The sequence below is a fragment of the Podarcis gaigeae genome (assembly GCF_964106915.1).
Source record: "Podarcis gaigeae genome assembly, chromosome: 1".
In the NCBI taxonomy this organism is placed as follows: Eukaryota; Metazoa; Chordata; class Lepidosauria; order Squamata; family Lacertidae; genus Podarcis; species Podarcis gaigeae.
In genome coordinates, this window is record NC_139678.1 from 61,081,709 (window position 1) to 61,104,889 (window position 23,181).

At 43.3% G+C, this 23,181-nt stretch overlaps 1 long non-coding RNA gene across 1 annotated transcript in view; it reads right to left on the reverse strand.

Moving 5' to 3' along the window:
• Positions 1 to 22,761, reverse strand: part of LOC310851353 — a 51,342-nt gene extending 28,581 nt beyond the window's left edge. The window contains exons 1-2 of the long non-coding RNA XR_014567721.1: positions 22,638 to 22,761; positions 20,948 to 21,067 (exon numbers count right to left, since the gene is read on the reverse strand). This is a non-coding gene — a long non-coding RNA (uncharacterized lncRNA). The remainder of the gene's footprint in view (positions 1 to 20,947; positions 21,068 to 22,637) is intronic.
• Between the last annotated feature and the right edge of the window lie 420 nt (positions 22,762 to 23,181).

Sequence of the window (23,181 nt, forward strand, 5' to 3'; positions counted from 1 at the left end):
ATTGGGGGTTGTCGGCCCACAAGATTAAGGACTTGGGCCGGTGGAAGTCTGATGCGTTCAAAGGTTACGTGCGGAAGAGATGTTGAATTATTGCATTTGATGTGTGCTTGTTCTCCACCCTGTAGGTCTCGCTCCAGTCCGTATCTGGATTGTCGGGCACAGCATCGTTTACTGGGCTGGCATCAGAGCGAGGCAGTCTGGAAGGGGACCGGATTTTGGCTTCCCACAGCACATACAGGTGTCGTGGATATCCAGACAGGGAATGCGGTGGAGTGAATTCATCCCACTAATTAAGCGGAGGGTACTTTCACATGGTCCCCCTTTGGCAATTGTGGTGCAGTTGGGGGAGAATGATATGGCAAAGGTTGATTGCTCCACTTTGCGCTCCACGATTCAAAAAGACTTGGGGGAGTTGGTGACCTTAATACCTACCGCTAAAATATTTTGGTCACAATTGCTGCAAAGGAGCAATTGGCAGGGCATTTCTCAACCCAAGGCTGCTGAAAGGGCCAGGAAGTGCATTAATTCCGCAGTGAGCAAGAGGGTAAGGGAATTGGGTGGTTTGGTGATTTACCACCAGGATATTACCTTCAAGGCTCTGGCCCTTTACCACAATGATGGGGTACATCTTTCCAAGCTGGGGAATGATGTCTGGTTGGATGCGGTAATTGAAGGGTTGAAGAATGGGTTGGGATTGTGAGTGGTTGGCAGCGAGCGTAAAGGGCTCGATTGGCGGTTAGGCATTGGTTATAAATCTGGTGGAGGAGGGGTTAGGATAGGCTGGGCCTACCCCTCCATGGAGGGGTTCAGGATAGGCTGGGCCTGCCCCTCCATGGTTGCTGCGGAAAGGGAATTCCGTTAAAGGAATCCTGGGGCTTGCCATCTTTTCGTCCAATCCCTGGAATGGGACTAGGGCCGGCAAGCCTTCGGGGAGCAGGCGGGTGAGAGTTGAGGGTCTGTGTCTCAGCTCCAATTCTTCCCCGACTTGCTTTCCCCCGCACTGTCTTTCGGTGGTGCCCGGAAGTCAGTTCTGTCCCCAGGCGGGGGGACAGATAGTCTTAACCAATGCCTAAACAACCACTCACAGTTTGTATTTTAATAAAGTTGTGGCCAAAATCATGCCAAAAATCTTAAACAAAAATTACGTGTCCGTTGTGAGTTATTTTGGGGGGTGGATTGGGGACCTCAACACGCAACTGGCTTCCAGTTGCACTGTATAAAAAACACCTGCACGGCCATTTTCACATTACAGAGCATCCAGATTTTTAGACACAAGTGTGAAATGTAAGAAGCAGAGCTTATTTTCCTTGTGTACAGACATATTGACTTTTTAAGTGCCTTGCTAATAGCTGCTAAGGTGCCAAACTATGAGAGCGTCTCCAGGCTCCTGTAGGAAACTGTGTTTATGACATTGGGTGAGCTCTGTCAGGTTGTTAAATGTCAGAAAGGGAAATTGGATACTAGAATGAAACAAAGTCTAGCTGAACTCCCTCACTTCATCTTTGGTTTCCCCATGTGCCACTAACATTCCTATTACATGAGCTGGTGTACTGAGGCTGGTGTACTAATATCAGCAAGCCTCGTTCTGTGAATTACACAGAAGAGACTGTCACTAATTTGTAGGAAGGATTCAGTTGTTGGCATTCATCTGTCTCTAGAGACAATGGAGTGCAGCTCTGGGAGTGAAGGCAAATCCTTGCACCCAAGTGACCTCTCCGGGGCACAAGCAGTGTGTATGGAAGTCCTGGCCTGCCTAAATGACAAGACCTCCCTCTTGGCTTTGCTGATGTGGTCCAAAGGAAAGCAGAACAATACAGTTGGCACCAGCTTGGCATACAAGGCACCATCCAACTGTCTTAGAGACTCCACTCTGGATTTGTGTAGGGTTTACTCCAAAGCGTTTTCTTCTCCCAAAGATATCCTGTAGGTCAGCAGAGTTTTAGGATCAGAGTTTTCCTTTTCCTAGATGGGCTACCTTCCCAGGTTGACGAGCCCCATCTGCCTTCTTGAACGTTGGACCCACTATTGGTCTCTTCCACTCAGTCTGCTGGAGCTTGTCTTCACATGCAGGGGGAAGTCATTAACTCACCGAGGGTCTGAGACCCATTGTCTATCCTCACTTGGTTTAACCAGACAGTCGAAGCCATTCCTGGGGTGTGGCCGCTGTTGCATGCTGACAGTTTCTAGGAGCTACAGGTGAGAACTGTGTGCAGGGTGGGGACCAGAGGTGGACAAACTACCCTAGGAGTAAAATGTGTCCCGCAGCAGGGATAGTACCCCTCCCCTAACCTCCAATACACAATTGGATCTAATTATATACCAGCAAATGTAGGCTTCCACAATTACAGTGCATTAAAGTTCTCTGGCACAACGAACCCACTTTTTAAAAATAAATAAATAAACTGGATTTTTTGTGATGGGGAAATGCACTCGGAAGTGTGGAATAAGAATCAGCTGGTGGGAAATTGTATAAACAAATCAGAATGCCCAGTCAAAGAACAACAGACATCATCTATGTTTTGTGCAAACAAATCAGGATAAATATTCAGTAAATAATATATGGCATTTAAGGTGCCTTAAGGCAATTCTGCTCTTTGCATAGGTGCTGGGGACCTGGCCCAGTGATTTCCCCCTTCCTCTTGTGTAGCTCAGGCCTGCTGAGCATAGATCTAATTCAAAGCAAGGCAGAAAGTCAGGAGAGTCTGGCAGACTCCTTAAATCATGCAGTACTATGGGCTGTTGAACAGCCACAGAGCAAGGAGCAGCAGTGCAACTGTTGACTGAGACACTAACTTCGATCCCCTATGGAATAGCCATTCATTCTCCCTGACTGCCTTGCTCTTGCTGCGAGGGGTAGAGGCAGGCCTTCCGAAATGGACGCCAAAGCGAAGCTAATGTGGCATTATAATTCTTTGTCCAGCTTTAGAAGATCTCTCGCGCAACAGTGAAGCAGTTTCAGATGTGCTGATGGCTAAAGATCAACAGCCGATTTCCCCACATCTTATGTGAGCTTAAGGCAAAACCTCTTCCTCCTTTTAATGGCAGGCATGTGGCAGAAAAGACAAGTAATGCTAAAGACGTCAATGGCCAATATAAGGATGGGTATCCACAGACTGGGGGAAACAGCCTTTACTCTCCAGTTTGGATAAAGGTTGTCATGGTTACCGCAGCAGCTATAGGAGACAATCAATCAAATCCACAAGCCTGGTTTGGGCTTGTTAGGAGAACTTCAAATTCAAAGTAAGATTAACTTCTGAACCAATTAATGGAATGACCACCCTGGAGAAACATCAGCAGCTACACATCTGGTAACTATAGCAACCTTGGACAGGTTGATATGAAATGTATAAGGAACTTATTTATAAGGAATAGGAATTTATTCTAAATCTTTAGTCTAGCAGGAACTGTTAGTCTCTTTATTAAGATTAAGCCTGTCAATAGCCTTCATGGTTAACTTGATAATTCTTGTTTATTTAATTCACAATTATTTCTTTTGCTGCTACTTGAATATTTATTTATAATGTTACTTTGGCACCATTAAACACCCACACATTTCATTTATATTCAATCATTAAGGCTTTGAACCATTGTAATCTGCACATCCAGAAGTTGTAAAATATCTGAAATACCTTCTTGATCTTCAGAGCATCATTCCCCAACCTGGTGCCCTCCTGTAGTTTTGTCACTTTAGCCCCAGGAGCTCATGGGAGTTGTGATCCAGAACATTTGGAGGACTCCAGGTTGGGGGAAGGATACCTCAGAGGGTTGAGGAAATAACAGACACTCTGGGACATGGGTAACGAATCCTTGGAATATGGGCCACATCCAGCCAATGGCAAAATGACATCTAGCCTGAACCAGCGACTAGGCCCCCTGCTACTGCCACTGCTGTTGATGGCTTCTTGTGAAAAATGAGGCTCTTAAATTGTCCCAATGGGCAAGAGGGTAGTTACCAGACAGGATTCAAGAGGGCAAATATTTTAAACACACCAGCAGAAGACCAGAGAATGCATTTCAGTTTATAAAAGATATAAGCAGGGTTACATCAAAAAGAAATCGGCAGCAGAAATACAGGAATGAATCCCGGGGAAGGGAGGAATAAGGAACAATGTATGCAAATAGTGATTGTAAGGAAAATAAAGTAGAATATGAGTAAGCGACTATGAAACTTTACTCAGAAGAACAACATGCAAGATCAGAATCTTTAACTATTAATTATTGCTGAAAAGGTAAAGGACCCCTTGACGGTTAAGTCCAGTCAAAGGCAACTATGGGGTTGCATCGCTCATCTTGCTTTCAAGCCAAGGGAGCCGCTGTTTGTCCACAGACAGCTTTCTGGGTCATGTGGCCAGCATGACTAAACCACTACTGGTGCAACGGAACACTGTGATGAAAGCCAGAGTGCATGAAAATGCTGTTTACTTTCCCGCCACAGCATGACTAAACCGCTTCTGGCGCATTGGAGCACTGTGACGGAAACCAGAGCGCACAGAAACACCGTTTACCTTCCCACCACAGTGGTACCTATTTATCTACTTGCACTGGTGTGCTTTTGAGCTGCTAGGTTGACAGAGCAACGGGAGCTCACCCTGTTGCAGGGATTCAAACCGCCAAACTTCCAATCAAGAAACCCAAGAGGCTCAGTGGTTTAGACCACAGCACCACGTGTATCCCCAATTATTGCTGAATTAACCCACCTAACTCCCCCAGCCCTCTAGTTAAAGCTTACCGCATTATCCTGGTTCTTCCAACAACATGGCATTTTAGTTTCACAGAAAAACATAACTCCCAATCCGGAGTGAAATTCCAGGAATCTTGGATGTATGTCTTAGCTACATGCTACTAGTATTAGATGCGTGTTATGATTACAAATCAGGGAGTGCACTGAATCTTCATTACATTGTAGTGTGTTCCTTTGAAAACAGGTACAGGGGGTGCTGGCACCGGTGGTGTATCCACACGCCTGCCCAATGTCATTGCAACTGCTGCTTCCTCCATCCTTCACTTGGGGCATGTGCAGAGAAGAAGCATAACCTAATCAAAAGGAGGCTTTTCAAATGTATCAAGTAAGCACTCCCACCCTTGCGGACAGCAATCTAGACTGAAAGCAGCATGTTGAGTTGGTGGAGAATGAATGATTTTGGATTGACAAAAATGGCATTGAGTGTACGCAACCCAATAAAGCTGTGCAGAGGGGTTTGGGATGATGGTGATGATGATGATGATTTATTATTTCTACCTTGCCTATCTGGTTGGTTTTCCCCAGCCACTCTAGGCGGCTTCCAACAAAAGATAAATAATACATTAAAACATCAGTCATTAAAAACTTCCCTAAACAGGGCTGCGTTCATATGTCTTCTAAATGTCAGGTAGTTGTTTATTTCTTTGACATCTGATGTGAGAGCACTCTGCAGGGCGGATATGAGAGTTCACAGACTTTGGGGTCTGTATGTGTATTAATGGAATCTTCACTCCACTGTGGCTTGTGCATTGTATTGAGCCAAAGCTGCTTCTGCATTTCACTGAAGGCAGCAAGGTTTTATTTGGCTGACCATGGCCCAGGGTCGTTGGGAGGGTAAAATAATGATTTCTAATGTGCCTACAAAATCCAAAGCCTTTTTGCTGGCTGTTCTATATGCAGGCTACCAGTTGCTAAAACGGCAAAGTGACCTATCACTTACAGGAGCTCTGCAGTAGCTGACTGTGTAATTAAGTACACTGGCAGCATGATACTCTTGAGTGCCAGAATGCATAACTTTGGAATTTTACTAGGGGTTTACGGGGGGGGGGGGGACAACCCCCAAAAAACTATTCCACAGATTTTCAGCATATTGGCATGCTGGACACAGAAGGAAAGGTTTGTACTCCTGCAGTCACCTCTGCAGCCTTTAGAGAATTTGTAGATAAGTACCTTGTTTTGTTTCTTTGAAAATCCAAAATCAGCAACTGGGATCTCCAGGAAAACAAACACACGCACCCCCCAAATATATTGACAGGTAAAAGCAATTACAGTTTTGTGGTAACACTGGCGGCTTCAGATTAACTTAGACGATGCTTTTCTTGATGAAAGTAGGGCGAGAAAAGGGTATTTAAACATTACGAGCTTGTTAATGTTTACTCCCAATTATTTTAATCTGTTTCAAGTGATTATGAAAATAGAACAAGGGACTTGCTATCCTGCGTCCCTGGAGGTCAGCTTGGTTTTCTCTATTCATTACTTTGGCCACTTAAAGCACACCCAACACACATTTAAGGCACAAGACTTCCCCCCAAGAATCCTGGGAACTGTAGTTTTCCCAGCACCCTTAACTAAGTAGAATTCTCAGGATGGATTTTTAGTAGGGGGGGGGGAGTAAGGTAAAGGTACCCCTGCCCGTCAGGGCCAGTCGTGACCGACTCTAGGGTTGCACGCTCGTCTCGCTCAAGAGGCCGGGAGCCAGCACTGTCCGGAGACACTTCCGGGTCACGTGGCCAGTGTGACGAAGCTGCATCTGGCGAGCCAGCACCAGCGCCGCACACGGAAACGCCGTTTACCTTCCCGCTAGAAAGCGGTCCCTATTTATCTACTTGCACTTAGGGGTGCTTTCGAACTGCTAGGTGGGCAGGAGCTGGGACCGAACGACGGGAGCTCACCCCGCCGCGGGGATTCGAACCATCAACCTTTCGATCAGCAAGTCCTAGGCTCTGTGGTTTAACCCACAGTGCCACCCGGGGGGGAGTAATATGCTTTAAATGTGTGTTGGGAAACTTTAAACACTTGGTGCCTTTAGTTGGGAACTGCCAAACTAGGGTAAAGTTTGGATAGTCCATCTTGTTTTCTTTGTGGCCTCAACCTGAAAAATGAATATAGCCAGAGCCCCAAGAGGGCATCATCAGTGAAGCTGAATTGTAGGAGATTCAGGACAAAGGAAATACTTTATCTCACAGTACCTAAGTAAACTGTGGCATTCACTGCCACAGGATGTACTGATGTCCACCAACTTGGGTGGCTTTGTAAGGGGATGCCTTATCCTGCATGAATTTTTCTATCAATGGATGCTACCCATTATTGCTATGTGTGACTTCCAGCATCAGAGGCACTACACCACAGAAATAGCAGCTGATGGGGAACCACAGCAGGAAAGAGCTATAGCCTTCCTGTCTTGCATGCAGATTTCTCAAAGGCTTTCCTCATATGGGGAAGGGCCATAGCTCAGTGGTTTTGTTGTTGTTGTTCACATCCATCTGTCTTGAGTGACAATAGAGTGCGCCTCCAGGGATGAAGCTAAACCACTGTGTTAGGCAGCAGCAAAGTGACCTCCCTGGGGGTGCAAACCTGGGCAGTGTGTATGGAGGTCCTGAGCTGGCCAGACAACAAGACCTTCCTCTTGACCTTGCTGATGTGGTCCAAAGGAAAGCAGAGCTCTACATTTGGCACCACCTTGGCTGCAGGAGTTGCCAGAAGAAGGCGTACAAGGTGCCATCCAGCCCTCCACTCTGAATTTGTGTAGGGTTTACTACTCAGAGTTTTCTTCTCCCAAAGATATCCCACAAGGCAGAGGAGGTTTAGATTCAGAGTTTTCCTTCTCCTAGATGAGCTACCTTCCCTACCTGACAAGGCAAAAAAAAAAAAAAAGGTTTCTTGACTGTTGGGCTCACTATTGGTCTCATCTGCTAAACGCACCAGAGCCTGTCTTCACATTCAGCTACCCTCACCTGGTTTAGCCAGCCAGTCAAAGCCATTCCCAGGGTTCGGACACTGTCACATTTGACAGCTTCTGGGAGCCTCAGGTAAGAACTGAGTGCAGGGTGGGGACAAAGGTGGCCAAACTACACCAGAAGAAACATGACCTGTCCCCCCACCAGAAGTACTACCCTTCCCCAGTCAGTATAGATAACAGTGAGCTAGATGGGCAGTGGTATGACTCATTATAAAGCAGCTTCCTATATTCCTACCTGTTTGGCCACTGTAGCAAATGCTAGATTACATAGGCTATTTTTTTTCTTCCTGATCTGGTTCTTCTTGGGTAACCTTGAGCTAGTCACTACCTCTCAGCTTGACCCACAGGGTAAAGATAAAAATTGGGGGAACACCTTGTATGCTGCTCTCAGCTGCTTGGAGGAAGAGCAGGGGACAATGTGATAAATAAATAACAATAAATCACATGGTAAGCCTCTGTGTCAGTCCTGGAGCCAGGAGCCCAGGAAGATTAATGGTTCAAGTCAACCAATAAAGGTCAGATGCCAATTCCTTAAGTTATAGCAGCCATGTCTGACCCGATTACATGGAAACATTGTGTGTGTGTGTGTGTGTGTGTGTGTGTGTGTGATGCTACTGTCATAATGGTAGAACCAATGTTAAGATTAAGAAGAACAGAGTATTTATTCATTGCTATTCTCTTGCTTAGTCCTCAAAAGAGAGGAAAAAATTACATAATGTAAACTATCACATGTGCTATGTAGATGTGATGAAGAAGCCTGGGATGCGTTCTGCATTTAATTTAGCATACCCATGGGCTGTAAGGTGTGCTAGATGCTCAAACGTGCTAAGAGGAAGGCACGCTTGGCAAATCCACACTGTGATCAACTCCCACCCGGGAACCAATGTCCCCACTGTGGAAGGATGTGTGGGTCCAGAATCGGCCTCCACAGTCACTTACAGACTCATTGTTAAAACCGTGTTTGTGGAAGACAATCTTACTCGGCTACGAGTGATCGCCAAAGAAGAAGCTGCAGCAGCTCTAATTTCCAGGCAGAAGTGCAGCTTTATTTTCCACCTGAAAATGCATTATGTCGTTAAACTATAGACACATTGTGTGGTGTACTAGATCAGTGATTCAGGATCAAATATCAAGGCCAAACTTTTGACTGCATTCTTTCAACAGGCATCACTAATCAGTATTCAAAGCTGCAGAGGAGATGCTTTTTCACTGCTGTTCTGAGCACAATTGCCCTCTACCGGACTGAAATTAGAAATGCAAGTGGCTAAATTCAATACCCAGCTTTGTCACTGATGACTTTGACAGATGCTGCAATAGTGTTTCCAACAGCTTTTAATATTAGCCATCCTTTCTTTTTATTGGAAAGAAGGTAAAAGGAAGGAGATTAAGTTAGATCCAAACTACTTTAAATCCTTCTGATTTCAGTGGGTCTACTTCTGGTGTCTTTAGGGCTTGAAGTTGGGAAAGGTTGCTTGACAAAGGAAACTTCTACAAGTATCTGAAGAGCTGTCACATGGAAGACAGAGCAAGCCTGTTTTCTCCTGTTCCAGAGGTTAGGACCTAGACCAATGGATTCAAATTGCAAGAAAAGAAATTCCAACTATATGTTAGGGGAAACTTTCTGACAGTAGGAACTGTTTGACAATGGAATGTGATACCTTGAAAGGTGGTGATGTCCTTCATTGGAGGTTATTATTATTATTATTATTATTTATTTATTCAACTTATATACTGCCCTATACACGAAGGTCTCAGGGTGGTTCACAACAAGACAATGAATTGAATGGCCATCTGTCACTGATTCTTTAGCTGGAATTCTTGCCATAGCTGTCAACGCTTCCCTTTTTTAAAGGGAAATTCCCTTATCCTGAATAGGATTCCTCGCAAGAAAAGGGAAAAGTTGACAGCTATGATTCTTGCATTAGAGGATGTTGGACTAGATGATCCTTGGGGTCCTTTCCAAAAGTTGAGTTTTTTAAAATCTGTTTAGGCAGTAGCTTGATTCAAAACGTCCTAGAATGGAAGGATGGTTGGGTGAGAGAACAAAGAGAAGAGACTCAGGTTCCCAAAAGGGTAGCATTTGTGGGACAGAACTTTTCCATGTTGATCCCTGCTTAAAAAGCAAACTAGAGTAATAAATACGCCAAAAGTACAGAAATAAGTTCATTCTGGTTGGGCCTAGTACACCATGAACAATAGCTTCACATTTCTGGGGAGCTAAGCAGAGGCAGGATTTCTTGTAACTTGTCCCTCAAATAGAACCCCTTCTTTGTGTTATAGAAGGTTATAAAGGGCCTGGCATTACATTGCGGCAACAACATGATTGCCATATCTATGGCCAGGGGAGCATAATCTATTATGAACTATGGGGCTTTCTCTCACTCTGACGACAAAGGGAAAATGCAATTAAAGAGTACTATGTCACTCACTGCACTAACAATTGTTTTGTTTTTCCATTGCAAGCTGAAACGACATGACAGGACTTCTTTCCTTTTACAGGCAGCTTCATTGTTCCTGGTTCTCTCTCAGCCCCAGGAACCTGGAAGGTTCACAAAATTGCCTTTGATCTTCAATCCCTTCCCTTCACGCCGCTGCCCTTAGTGGGCAGACAGGATGCAACCCAGTCAATCAACTGGACAGCTGAACTGTTGGCCTGGGATTTGTCTCCTGGTGTTTATTAGATTTCTTTGAATGAAAAAGAGTGAGTGTGATCATGTTCAGTTATGCAAGAAGCAGTTTGTCAAGGCTGCTAGCTTTCTGTTGCCTTGCACATGGAGAAATAGATTGCTTGAATAGCATTCATGTTGATAGCTCCTGAGACCAACCTCTTAAAAAAACAAATACATGCCTGCTTGCCTCTGAATTTTTCTCCCATCTCTCTGGAGTCTCTAGATTTTTCAGTTAACATCCAGAGGCCCACCACTGTTGTAGAGTAATGGCTAGAGAGTTGGACTGAATAGAACTGGGTTAGAAGAATCCTTGCTCCAATATTCACTGGGTGACTCAGTGCCAATTACCCATTCTCAGAATAACCAACCTGAAGTGTGGGTCTGGAGAAAAAAAAAATGATGTAACCCTTCCTCCTCCTGGTTTACATTGCCCTGAGCCAGAATACAACGTGAGAAACATTAGGAGGGATTCAACCAGTGGCGTAGCGTGGGGGGTACAGGGGGGCCCGGCCGCACTGGGCGCAACATCTAGGGGGTAGGGTTAGGGGGCGCAAATCCACAGGTTAGGGGGCGCAAATTACTTGCCTTGCCCCAGGTGCTGACAACCCACGCTACGCCACTGGATTCAACTAATGAGTTCCGTGAGTGAAAGCCCTGCACAAGGACTTCCACTTATGTAATGTGACTTTCCCCTCTCCTCCCCCTATGTGCCCACTCCCAAATTGGTTTGTGGGGTCCAGAGAATTCTAGGGATAGAAGAGGGAGGATAATTCTGTCGGGCAAGCAGAAATGCTTACCCTGACAGAATGATCACCTTAGTGCAATGCTGAATTCCTCCCAATGTCACCTGCAGTGATGAAAGAGAAGCCCTCTGCTCATACTCAGAGGCATTATTTCTATAATAAAGTCGCAACACCAAAAAAGTTATATGAGTATTGCAACCATTTTCAATAGAGAAATGAGAATCATAACCATTGTTGTATGACCACACTTGGAGACTAGAGGATCAGAAGGAAACAGGACTATTTAAGGATAATTTTCTTCAGTGCATGAAGAAGAGGAGCTAAGAAAGTGGTTGGATTTTAAAGAGATGCTACAGCAGACAGCCAAGTGCAATTCCCACCATCGAATCTCCAAAAGGATTGACTGGGATGAAATTATTAAACAACATCTGGCAGAAGCTCACAAAGACTGCACCCATTTTAGTTCCTCATTAAAGGGATATAAAATTCAAAGGGAGCTGCAAAAGAGGGGGAAGAAAACAATCTAGCCATGTGCAAATTAAAAGAGGAAGTTCCAATGTGATCAAATTATATGCAGTTTAGTACTGCAGTGGGTAATACAGCAGCCAAAAGCCATGGATTCATATATTGTTGCTCATATAAGCAATCAAAAGTTTAAAGCACTATGAGCTGCTTCTTGTGCTACTTTTTCCAACACCGAGATTAATCTCAGTGTTTGGAGTGATCACTTGGTAAGTCAGTTGTCCGCACCATCCAGACAAATACAGATGAGAATTTTAAATTCCCTTTGCTCCCCTTATTTTGGAAAAGGTGCAGAAACATAAGCAAATGTTCTCCTGACCACATGGCAGTACCATAAGGCTTACCAGGTGGTTACATGCACACAGTAGTTAATTATTACTTGGTAGATGGTCATCTTTATTTATCAATGGTTTTAAGCTGTCATCTACAGGACTAGAAGCTTGTTGTGGTTTCGGCAGAATTCAGGTCAGATGCTTAAAGTTCTACAGGGCCTACGAAACTCTGTGTTGTTCATATTTCACATGTGTGACAACTCACTTACTATTTTGAAACACAACATTTCAATTTCTCATGACCATGAAGATCATGACAGGACGCATAGAGTAGTCTGGTGTTGCAACAATGCCTTCTGCCATTTCCCTTTACAGCCACAATCCTATGGATTCTGACCTCCAAGGCCTTCTGAAAGGAATAATTCACAGAAGGCGGAAAACCTAAGATGGCATCTCACTAGTGCTTCCTGTCAAAGAATGATTTGCTGAAAGCACCCTGTGATGGTGGAAGAGTTCCATAAAACGCACTCAGAGGTGGGTTGAAAAGACAGGCTTCCTTCCTTATGTGTCAGCAGAAAGTAAAAAAATGAAAAATACTGCATTGATTGCAGTGCTAAAGTCTTCAGAGAGAGCCTATATGAACAGCCAGCTCACCTGTGTTTTGCCAAGTCAGGAGACAATTCACATTACTACTTCCTCCCTTCTTTTTTCCCTATAAGTGCCAGGTTTTCAGCCACGCCAGGTTTTGTGGTATGTAACACTCTTGAAAATCAGGCACCTCTGTTTATTCAGAGCCGGACGCTAGGATTCCTCAAGCTCGAAAACCATATTTTATTGTCACCCTAGCTCTGTTCACGCACTACTTATATGTACAGCACTTGCCGTATCAGGAATGTGCCTGTGCTCCCCACCCCCAACATTGTGTCACAAGTGTTTGCTCTGTCCTAACTCTGCACCTAAGAAGAGCCCGCTGGATCTGGCCAATGGCCCATCCAGCCTCTTGTTCTCACAGTGGCAAATTGGATGCCTGTGGGAAACCCACATGCAGGATCTGAGCACAAGAGCACTTTACCCTCCAGATGTTTCCAGCAACTGGTATTCAGAAGCATTTCTGTCTTCAGCCGTGGCAGCACTATTGTCTTTCAGCACTATCGTCCGCAAGAGGATCCCTGTCCGTACGTGATCAGTACATTCAATTTTCTGGGCTACCAAAATCAGTGAAAATACATTGTCCTTGGTACACATCCAGCTGGTTTTGTTCAAATAGCCAAGGTCAAAAATTTAGAGCAGAAGCTTTCCATATAATTTATAGAAAACTGAGCAATGAGCAGAATAAAAGTACAATTAATTAGGTGGCAATATACAAAATTTATGCAGTTTCCTTAACCTAGGTAGCATGTTTTATAGAATCCATCAGCTGACTTGCATTTCATTTAATTCTGGTTGCACTTCCCTCCCCTTTGCGTGAGTGGTTTGTTTCAATTCAAGGTTCTGGATCCAAAACGCACAACCTGTTTCTGTTCACAGGTGTGCTACATGGCAGCGTGCAGAGCATCCAGGGTATGAAAGAGGTGAAATATGTCTTGGGCAGAGATGGTTTCAGAAGGAAGAGTTAAAACTCTGTGAAAATGTAGGTGGCAACAAATGTGCATAAATTGTCATGCTGTAATCACAGCAGGTTACAGAGTGAATAATAATAAATAATAATTTTTATTTGTACCCCACCCTCCCCGGCCAGAGCCAGGCTCAGAGCGGCTAAAGCAAGCAAACAATTGATTAAAATGCATCCCATAATTAATTCAAATAAATTAAAGTTAAAGTTAAAACTGGACAAATGACAATCCTCAGGTTAAAACTGAAAGTGGTTAATACTCGCCAGGACCAACGGTTCCCACTGATATTATAAGGACCTGTGAGTGGGCTGAGAAACCTCCTTCGTGTTTGTTCTTATACAAAGAAAAAATGAGTCAGACTGAACCCTGACCAAATTTATTTATACCCCACCCATGTGGCTGTGTTTCCCCAGCCACTCTGGGCAGCTCCCAGTAGAATATTAAAAAGTGCGGTGGACTCCTTGAAAGCATGTCAGAATAGCATCTAGAATTTTCACAGAAGGTTTCTGAATTCCTGGAATTGCAATATTCAAGCTGAACGTCTCTTCCCACCCTCCGACCCCAAGTTTGATTTTTCTATCAGGAAAATGTCAACAAACCCTCTCTCTCAACCCCACGTGGAGATTTCCTTTTCCTTTCGAGATTCTACTATGCACACCTGAGCAATTCAGGATGACTTCTGGAACACTTTGCCCAACTAAGGGTGCAAGGCCATTCTACTTATGACAATTGCTTTCCCCCGCTTCTCTTTGCAGCCAAATTGTGGCAAACAGGCCTTCTAACTTGCTTCCCATAGAAAATATCAATTTTGAATTCCTCTGCAACCTGCTGCAATATGAGCTGAGCGATGACATGCAAAAATATTGGTATTTTATTTATTACATGAACCTCACCCTTTCTCCAAGGAGTTTGAGGCAGCTGTAGCAACTGGGCCAATGTGCGCTTTGGTCCCAAGTGAATAATAAGACTGACAGACTCTTTGAAGTTCAGATCTTCAGCCAAACAAATTGCTCTGATATCGTATATTTTTTAAAAGTGTTAATGCAAACTCATTAATTATTGAAAGAGTCTGGAAAACATGAGAGAGTCTAAGCAGTGTTTATGGTGATTAGCTATTCTTTTTAATGGCAGGGAATTTTCTAAGGAGAAAGATTAGCTGGAGAATTAATGCCTCAGAGTTTTGTACAGTAAAACTGGAATTAAAAAATGTCTGAAGGAAAGAAGCATAACATCAGCAGGGTTTGAGAACTCAAGATTACTCGGCAGGAGTGAGGAGGGTATTTTTCTTTTTTCTTTTAAAAGCCGTTCCATTGCTTCTTTAACCTAAACACATTCAGAAGCAGTACTTTAATAAATATACAGTTACTACATTACATGCCAGAAACCTACTGTTTGGAATACCTCGAAGATATGGTTCAGCAGTGAATAGTTCGCAAAAGAAAAAAAGGAAAGAGGTGCTGAGGACTCAAGACTGCCTGGAGGCTAATTGTTAATACTTTATTTCCAAAATTTCACACAATCAAATGCACTAGGCTGGGGGTGGGCATCTGCAACTTCCAGATGTTCTTGGACTCAAACTCCCAACAGCCCCAGCAAGCATGGCCAATGGTCAGGAATCATGGGATTCCTGCCTATGCACTGTCTCGCCAAAGTGGTACATGCTCTGGTTATCTCCCACTTGGGCTACTGCACTGCACTCTATGTGGGGCTCACTGCAGATATTAATATTGTGGAGTCTGAAGTGACTGGATGCATAAAAACTGAGTCCTTTTTGAATAAAAACATACCCAAGGCCCATAAGTTAAATTCAAAAGTTTACTTGAAGAACCTTTAAATGAAAAAACAGTAAATGATACATCCAAACAGTCCTGTTCAAGGAAGTTTTAAATGTTTATGTTTTATTATGTTTTTATATTTTGCTGGAAGCTGTCCAGAGTGGCTGGGGCAGCCCAGTCAGATGGGCGCATATAAATAATAAAATCATCATCATCACATCTGGAAAGTTACAGATAACTCATGAAAAACCAATCCACACCTAGAAAACCATGGTCTTTGAATATTATTTTTATCTGTGTGCTCTAATCAGCTTTCCCCCCCTTATTTCTTCATTCCTGAGACTTGGTATTCAGAACTGGAACTGAGCTTCTGGGATAGGAGATTTGGTGCCCCCGAAAAATGTAAAGTTTGTGTTTTGGTTTTATGACTAGTTTTAGGTGCAAGTATTCAGGATTCACTGTGGCTTTTTCTATTGCAAAGTCAGTGAGCTAATATTACAATCAGTTTGTGCTCACCTTAAGCACATCAGCATTCACAACCCAAATCATTTGCAAGCTAATCAATACCAGTTGCATCTTTCTGATATTAGTTTTGCTGAGTGGGACATCTGGGATTAGACACATGAAAATTATAGAAGTGCTACAATTCAATGCAAGTAATGTGCCTTTCATCAGGAGACCCCCAAATTCAATCTGGTTAATTTGTTTCTAGTTAAAAGCATTTGGGGTAGTAGGATTGGGAGAGATCTCTGTCAGAGACCTGGGGAGCAGCTGCCAATCAGGGCAATCAGTACTGGGATGGACCAAAGTGCTGATAAGGCAGGTTCCTGTGTTTGTTAATTGATATGGAGCAACTACGACTGTTGTATTCTATTTTCACCATCCCAAACATCATTTAGAATCACTGTTCCTGCCATAGAAATACATTCATAACAAGCAGAATGGTCAAAAGAGAGAGTTGAGTGGCTAATATGTTCACATTAGCGGCTTAAAATACAATGAGGTCGTATCCCCTGCTGCATGTGCTCATAGATAACAGACATCTAAAATGTATGCACATCAATTTAACACCTACTTTTTCAAATTGGATGGGAGCTGGTTTGAGGGGAAACCCATCTAGCAGCAGTATTTCTCAAGAAACTACAGTTGTACTGTGGAAGTCAAATGGAATCCATTCCACAAATCCTTTTGACTTCCAAAACATTCAAAAACCAAATCGCGGCTTCTGATTGGCTGCAGGAAGCTCCAGTCGAATGTTCAGCTTCCAAAAATAGTTTGCAAACCAGAACAGTCACTTCCGGGGTTGCGACGTTCGGCGGCCAAAACGTTCAGGAACTAAGCTGTTCGAAAACCAAGGTACAGGATTTGAAAGGATTGTGGCTAATACCTTGTGTACTCCAGCAAGGGGAAAGCAATGGAGCTGGAGTAAAGGGTAATGTGTACATAGGCAGAGTCTACTTTGGGCTGTGATGAATGGAAGAGAAATTCTGGAGGCAACAACCTGAGCTGAGAACTTTGTCTAGCCTCTGGAGTCAGCCACGCCTGATAATGGCTTCAGTCCCAATAACAGAGATCAAGGCCTAAGAGATAAAAATTCAAAGGCCATCTGAGAGTGGATGAACTTGACTTCCTTTTCTAATACGAGGCAATTTTACGTAGTCAAATGGTAGCAGAGGTCATCACAGAACAAACTCTAGTTGAAATGAAGACTTTTCTGAGGTTTCTTGGGATCAGAGCTTAATTCTTGCTCTTAAATTCTGCATACTATACCGCATAAAAGATAGTCATTTTTAGAAGTGACTTGAAGGGCAGCAGTGACCCTTCTGCTTATTTTATTACACCACTTTTGCTCCGCATAATTACTTACCAGATGTTCATGGTACGTTTTGGCTGTTCCCTTTAATCCACAAAATAAATTCTGGGTGTGGGGCAAAATTTTCTTCCTGAGACCATTGTCATAGACAGAGGCAAACGAACGCTTTTAGTTCTTTTCTATATTGTACTTTAAAATGCATTTACACTGGTTCTGCCCTTGTGAAAAGACCATATAAGTAAAAATATAACAGCCACTACAGGGTATAGAACATCCTTTGAGAATACAAGGAGATAATTAAAAAAACCCAGCACATTCTATTGATCCTAGGCAAAAAAGAAAACCCTGACCATAATGAATAGCTGTCATGCAAATGTTTACATCTCAAAATCTAAAACAAACTGAGCTCATACTCTGATCCAATAACTTAGCTGACCGGAGTCAGCAAATGCAATCTATATGTGCTCCAAAGCACATGCAGCCAAGTGTGGTAAATGCTGAAGAAGAGACACAGAATATACCCAGCAGCTCATCCATTGCTGCACGCAGATTTTTTAAATTTTATTTTATTTATTGAATTTATATACCGCCCTATACCCAGAGGTCTCAGGGCAGTTCACAGAAAAGATCACAATATATAAAATCAAAATAAAAACAATAACCCAATAACACCCCCCCCCCAAAAAAAAGCCACATTTTGAAATGGTATAGGATGTTGATTTGGTCAACCAAAGGCCTGGTTAAAAAGGAATGGTTTTTGTCTGGCGCCTAAAGGTGTATAATGAAGGCACTAGGCGAACTTCCCTGGGGAGCCACTATGCAATTGCCCTAATTGTAGATCCTTAAGCACTGTTTCTTTGCAAACATGCACGTGGCCTGCCAGTGCTCCCATGGTGATCTGAATCAAGGCAAGCCACTTCTTACTGTAATAAAAAAGGAGAGAGAAATTGGAGACATGCAGGATTTCTGGTATTCCTTGGGAGCTTCACTACTTTTCTCTTCATCACTCTTCCTTGTGAAGACATAGTGCAAGGTAGAGAGCCCATTTACCAAATGTGCTCCAATGCCCTGGCATAAATCCAAAAACGAAAAACAAAACACCCTTTGCATGTCGAGGTCCCCAGGGACACCCCAATAACTCACACATTACACAGAAGTTTTGTTTAAGGTTTTTTGCATAATTTTGGCCACAACTTTATTAAAATACAAAAATGTGAGTGGTTGCTTAGGCATTGGTTGCGAATATCTGCCGCCCCATGGGGGACAGACTGACATTCCGCACACCTGCAAAAGTCAGAAAGGGGAATACACTTGGGGGTAGCGACAGAGCAGGGAACCTGCCCTCAGCCCTCCCCAAATGCAACCAGGGGCTCTTGCATGGCCCGAGCCCCTTGACAGGGTGAACAAAAGCAATAGTGAGCCCCTGTATTCCTTTAACGGAATCCCTTGCAGCAGCAGCATTAGAGGGGCAGGCACAGCCAATCCATGCCCCTCAACCAATCAAACCATAAACCAATGCCTAACCGCAACTTTACAAGTTGTGATGATTTGCTATGCTGTAGGCAAAAACCAAATGGCCCCAGCCAATCAGCCAGGTTGACAAAATTCCTACTGGGCCCCTGCCCCCAAAGCAAATGACCCCATGACAGGCATTGCAAGGTCAAAGCGAACAACCCTAAATATAGAGGGGGACGGGCAATCTGATCCACGGGGCGAAAAGAGGAAGCTCTATGCCTCGTACAGGGAGTTTTAGCATTTCTGGCTGTCAATCAACAAATGGCAACATTAACTTCTTCCCAACAACAAGGGAAGCCCAGTCACATCAGTGGCCAACGATCAATTAGCCCACCCCACAACTTTGGAGTGTCCTGTCGGCCCCCACTGCAACATGTGCTTTCCATGAAGGAGAACACGCTTTGCCATTCTGTATCCCATTACCCATTGCTTTAACACCCTCTTCTAGGGTCTGCAGACAAGACAAGGTCAAGAATGCTGGTTGTTGCAGAGAATGCCCTTTCCTGGGCTGCCATCACCCTGAGCCTCTGAGGGCAAAGGAAAAACTAAGAGGGCACCCTCTGCAGATTGAGACGGCACCTGAGACGGTACCTGTAGGTAACAAAGCAGTCATTCAGGTATTGGAGACCTGAGTCATTTAGTCGTTCTACACAGATTCACTATTTTCATGTAAATTTCATGCATCAAGGGGCAAGGAAATGTAGTACACAGTGTTGGTCTATTATTCTACCCGTTTTGTAAATGTGCTCTTTCTGTCTCATTTTCTTCCTGACAAACCAAAAGGCCATGGTTGTACATTGCATATTTTTATTTTGCCACTCCAGGTAGTACAACTGAGTTTTCCTGCACCTATTGCAAACGCAACCTGTCTCGCTGGCAACTCACAAATACCCTCCTGCACAGTTCACGTATTTTCCTCCCTTGGCTCGCCATTCCCATCAGCTGTAACAAGGCCTTAGGATGTCTGCAATTAACAGATCTATAGGAAAGGCTCAAAGGAGATGCACCTCCAGAAGGTACGATGTAGGCATTGTAACACAGGCTGTCTGTCAATGACTGGTTTCTCTGCCCTGAAGGCATGAGTCCAAGTGACTTCTGTGAAGGCGCCTTGCCATTTCAACAGATGGACATGAGGGTAAGTAGCCAAGGAGCTATGTCTGGGCATCAGGCGCAGGCAATGAGCACCTGATTCCTGGCCAAAAATGCAGTGGCGGCTGTTTGACTTTGCTTAGCAAGCTAAGGTTCAGCTAGTATGTCATTCCTAATTAAAGTTAGGGATAGTTTCTTTTCTTTTTTTAAGGGATATGTTTTAATGCTGCAAAATCCAATGTCTGCATCAAGCCTAGGACACCTTTTTAAATGTATTTTTTAATTAAAATTTCTTGGTTTACAAAGGTATGTGCAATGTCTCTTTTTTCAAGTTACATTTTTCAAGTTACATTTTTCATTTGCTGAGAGGTGCTTTCATGATATCCACTGTGATATTTCCCCAACCATTTTTCAATTATGTGTGTGTGTGTGTGTGTGTGTGTGTGAGAGAGAGAGAGAGAGAGAGAGAGAGAGAGAGAGAGAGAGAGAGAGAAGTATTTGTGGATAGTGGAAATAGGGTGATCCTTTATGCAATTCATAAATTCCAATTTGTGGCTCCCTCTAGTTTTAGCCAAATCATGGTCTCTAACTTTCTAAAAGAACTAGCTAACTATCTATTGTACTGTTGTTTTCGTTTCAACTATTTACTTGTCTTTTTACCTTGTATTTTATCCTACGAACCGCCCTGAGATATTGTGATAAATGGCAATATAAAAAGAATAAAATAATATGCCCCCCTTGGCCCCCAAACTTTGAGCACTGCTTAGACACATCTAAGTCTGCATGGTACTTAATTCCCACTGGATACAGTAGAAATCATTTCTGGCAAACTTGCAAAGGGACAACCTAGAATGCATAGATAAGTCCTATTGGTTTTAGTGGAACTACTTATCAGATTGGTTTGTCCCTTGTAGTTTGTCCCTTGTAGTTTAGGGGCTGCTGTATACATTAGCCATGTACATTTTTTCAGACATCTATAAACTGCCTGTGTTTGTTGTACAATTTTGCCTTCGCTCAGGCCGCCACTCTCTTTGTTATCATGCTAATTTACATCAGCTTTGAGAACACTTTTAATAAATGAGCCAAGGCTACACCTGTGACAAAATTAATCAGATGAATGTTGGAAGATATTGGAAAAATATTATGTGACCGGCGTATAGCCTTGTATTGATTACCGGCCTTCCAGTATCTCAAGACTCAAGATCAATAAGTATAAACCCATAGTTTTATGCCTACCTGATTGCTTGCACAGCATATTCCCTGGCAGAAATATTAGACCTTGTTGAGTCAAATCCTGTCAAAGTCAATGGAAGTCCTGACTTTCAGGGTCAGGCCTCTGGAGTTTGGACAAACACCCTGCAGTCCAATAATCAAAAGAAAACCAAGTTGTTTTGCTATCACCATCTGAACCTATCTGCCATCAGGATTAGGAGATGAACTGTTGCCATTGTGAGAGCTATGCTAGAAAATAAAATGTAAACGTATTTAACTCTCATACCTTTCCCTCTAACCAGGCAGCTAAAAAGGAAACAGATGGGGCTGAACACTTAAGGGGGATATTACTATATATACCACACTGATAAGAAGTAGCATGCAGTTTCTATTTTGGTAGTTAACTTGGAGAGAAGATGAGCAGTTATCTCTAGTGTGAAACTATTTTTGTAGAAAAGCTATGAAAAATGGACATAAGAATGCTGACATGATAATAATACCAATGGTAAGAAACAGAGACAAGTCTACATCTTATGTACCTGAAGATTTTTTGAAAAAATATTCAAGGTGAGACCAAGGGCCAGAAGTCAATAAAGGGCATGCAAAGCACTGTAGGGGAATGAAGACAGATGACCAGGTGAATTCTGGAGGAAAGCATCTGTCTGATGTAAAGTGATTACTGAGACAATCTCAGAGTTTGTGGAATCTTACCCTTCAACAGGGGGACACATGTGGTCTCTTGCCTAAGGGGTTCCAAAATCTTGAAGATAACTCTGCATTTGAGTTCCCTGCATAGAAGATTCAAACCTTGAACCCTATCCACTCCAATCCAGTGCTTTCTCACCTAGTCCCTGTCATTAGAGACCTCTCAGGATGGTTCTGAGGAGAACATTTGAGACTCACAAAAGCCCGATTCAAAGCAGATGGGAGCTTGAAAAGCTCCTAACTTCTTCTCTGGCTCAAATGGCAATCTGAACTGAGGAACAATTGCCAGCTGATAAATACTTTGCCCTGCAAAGAAATATCTGTCTCCTAGCAGAGCGAAGTCATCGTCAGCCAAGGATCACAGGGGCTTGGGCAGCCCAGAAATCAAGGGCACTGACAACTCTGCCAGAGCATGTACCGTAATCTCTGACTGCTAAAGCAGCTAACTCAGCCCAGCCTCAGAAATTTCCTGCCAGAGTCTCTGAGCCTGGTCTGCGTGTTTTAACAACACTGCAGGGACAAAAACAGAGCAGGGGTCAGGGGTGTGTGTGACCACAGTGGTCACAACATCCTGTCTGCATTTTTCAAAGGGTAGTAATCTTAAGAAACCCTTCACTAACTGCCACCACAGGGTCTTCTGAAAAGCCACCCTGCCTGGAGACAAGGAGAGAAGAAAAAGAAGCATCTTGTTGTGCTATCACTATCTAGCTCTCAGTAGTGGCTCCTCCCTTTTCTAACCGTCACCCACAGGAGATCCTGAGCAAACATCTCGCCCTGAAGGGAGAGAGAAGCAAAAACAGGTTTTCAAAAAAGTTTTATTTCCCCTGTTTTATCTTGTTTTGTTTTGTTTTATTGCTACTGGTGTATACTGTTTCAATCGTATCATGTAAACTACTTTGTAAGGTCTGCCTGACAAGTGGCATATAAATGCCATGGATAAATAATAAAATTAATGAAGCTATCTTAAGATTTACTTTCACCACACATTTGCCCTGGTTTTGTTCCTTACCCATTGGTAGGAAATGGAGTGGTTTATTTCTCACAACATCTGACTTGCACTCTTTGTTTCCACAGAGATGGACATAAAACAGTGGTGTCTCCCCCTCCTGCACACTTTTATTTATAAAGTGTTTAGAATCTAGAAAAAAAGAAATAAAATGCTTTAACTATAAGGACAGTATTAATTGCAGAAACTAAATTACAGCTGAGACAGAGGCTGTGCTTAGTAATAAAAGTAAAGAAACAAATCACCCACCATGGTCAATGAAACTGATAATATCTGCTTATTTAAGGTATATTTTAGCTTATTGGTTCCAATAAATCTGTGTAAAGTCTTATTTCCTGAGATACTGCTATCTCTTGCTACAGCAGACAGAGATTTTTTTCTTCTTATTGCTACTGAGGTGTCCTGAAAAATTATGAGAATGTACTTGGAAATGTGGCCATAAAGTGAGGCAAGGGCTGAAGAGATGTGGTAGTGCTAGGCCAAGTGTGGGGAACCTTCTCTCTGCACCATGTGAGCCAATTTTGACAGGTGGCTGGGTCCATCCACC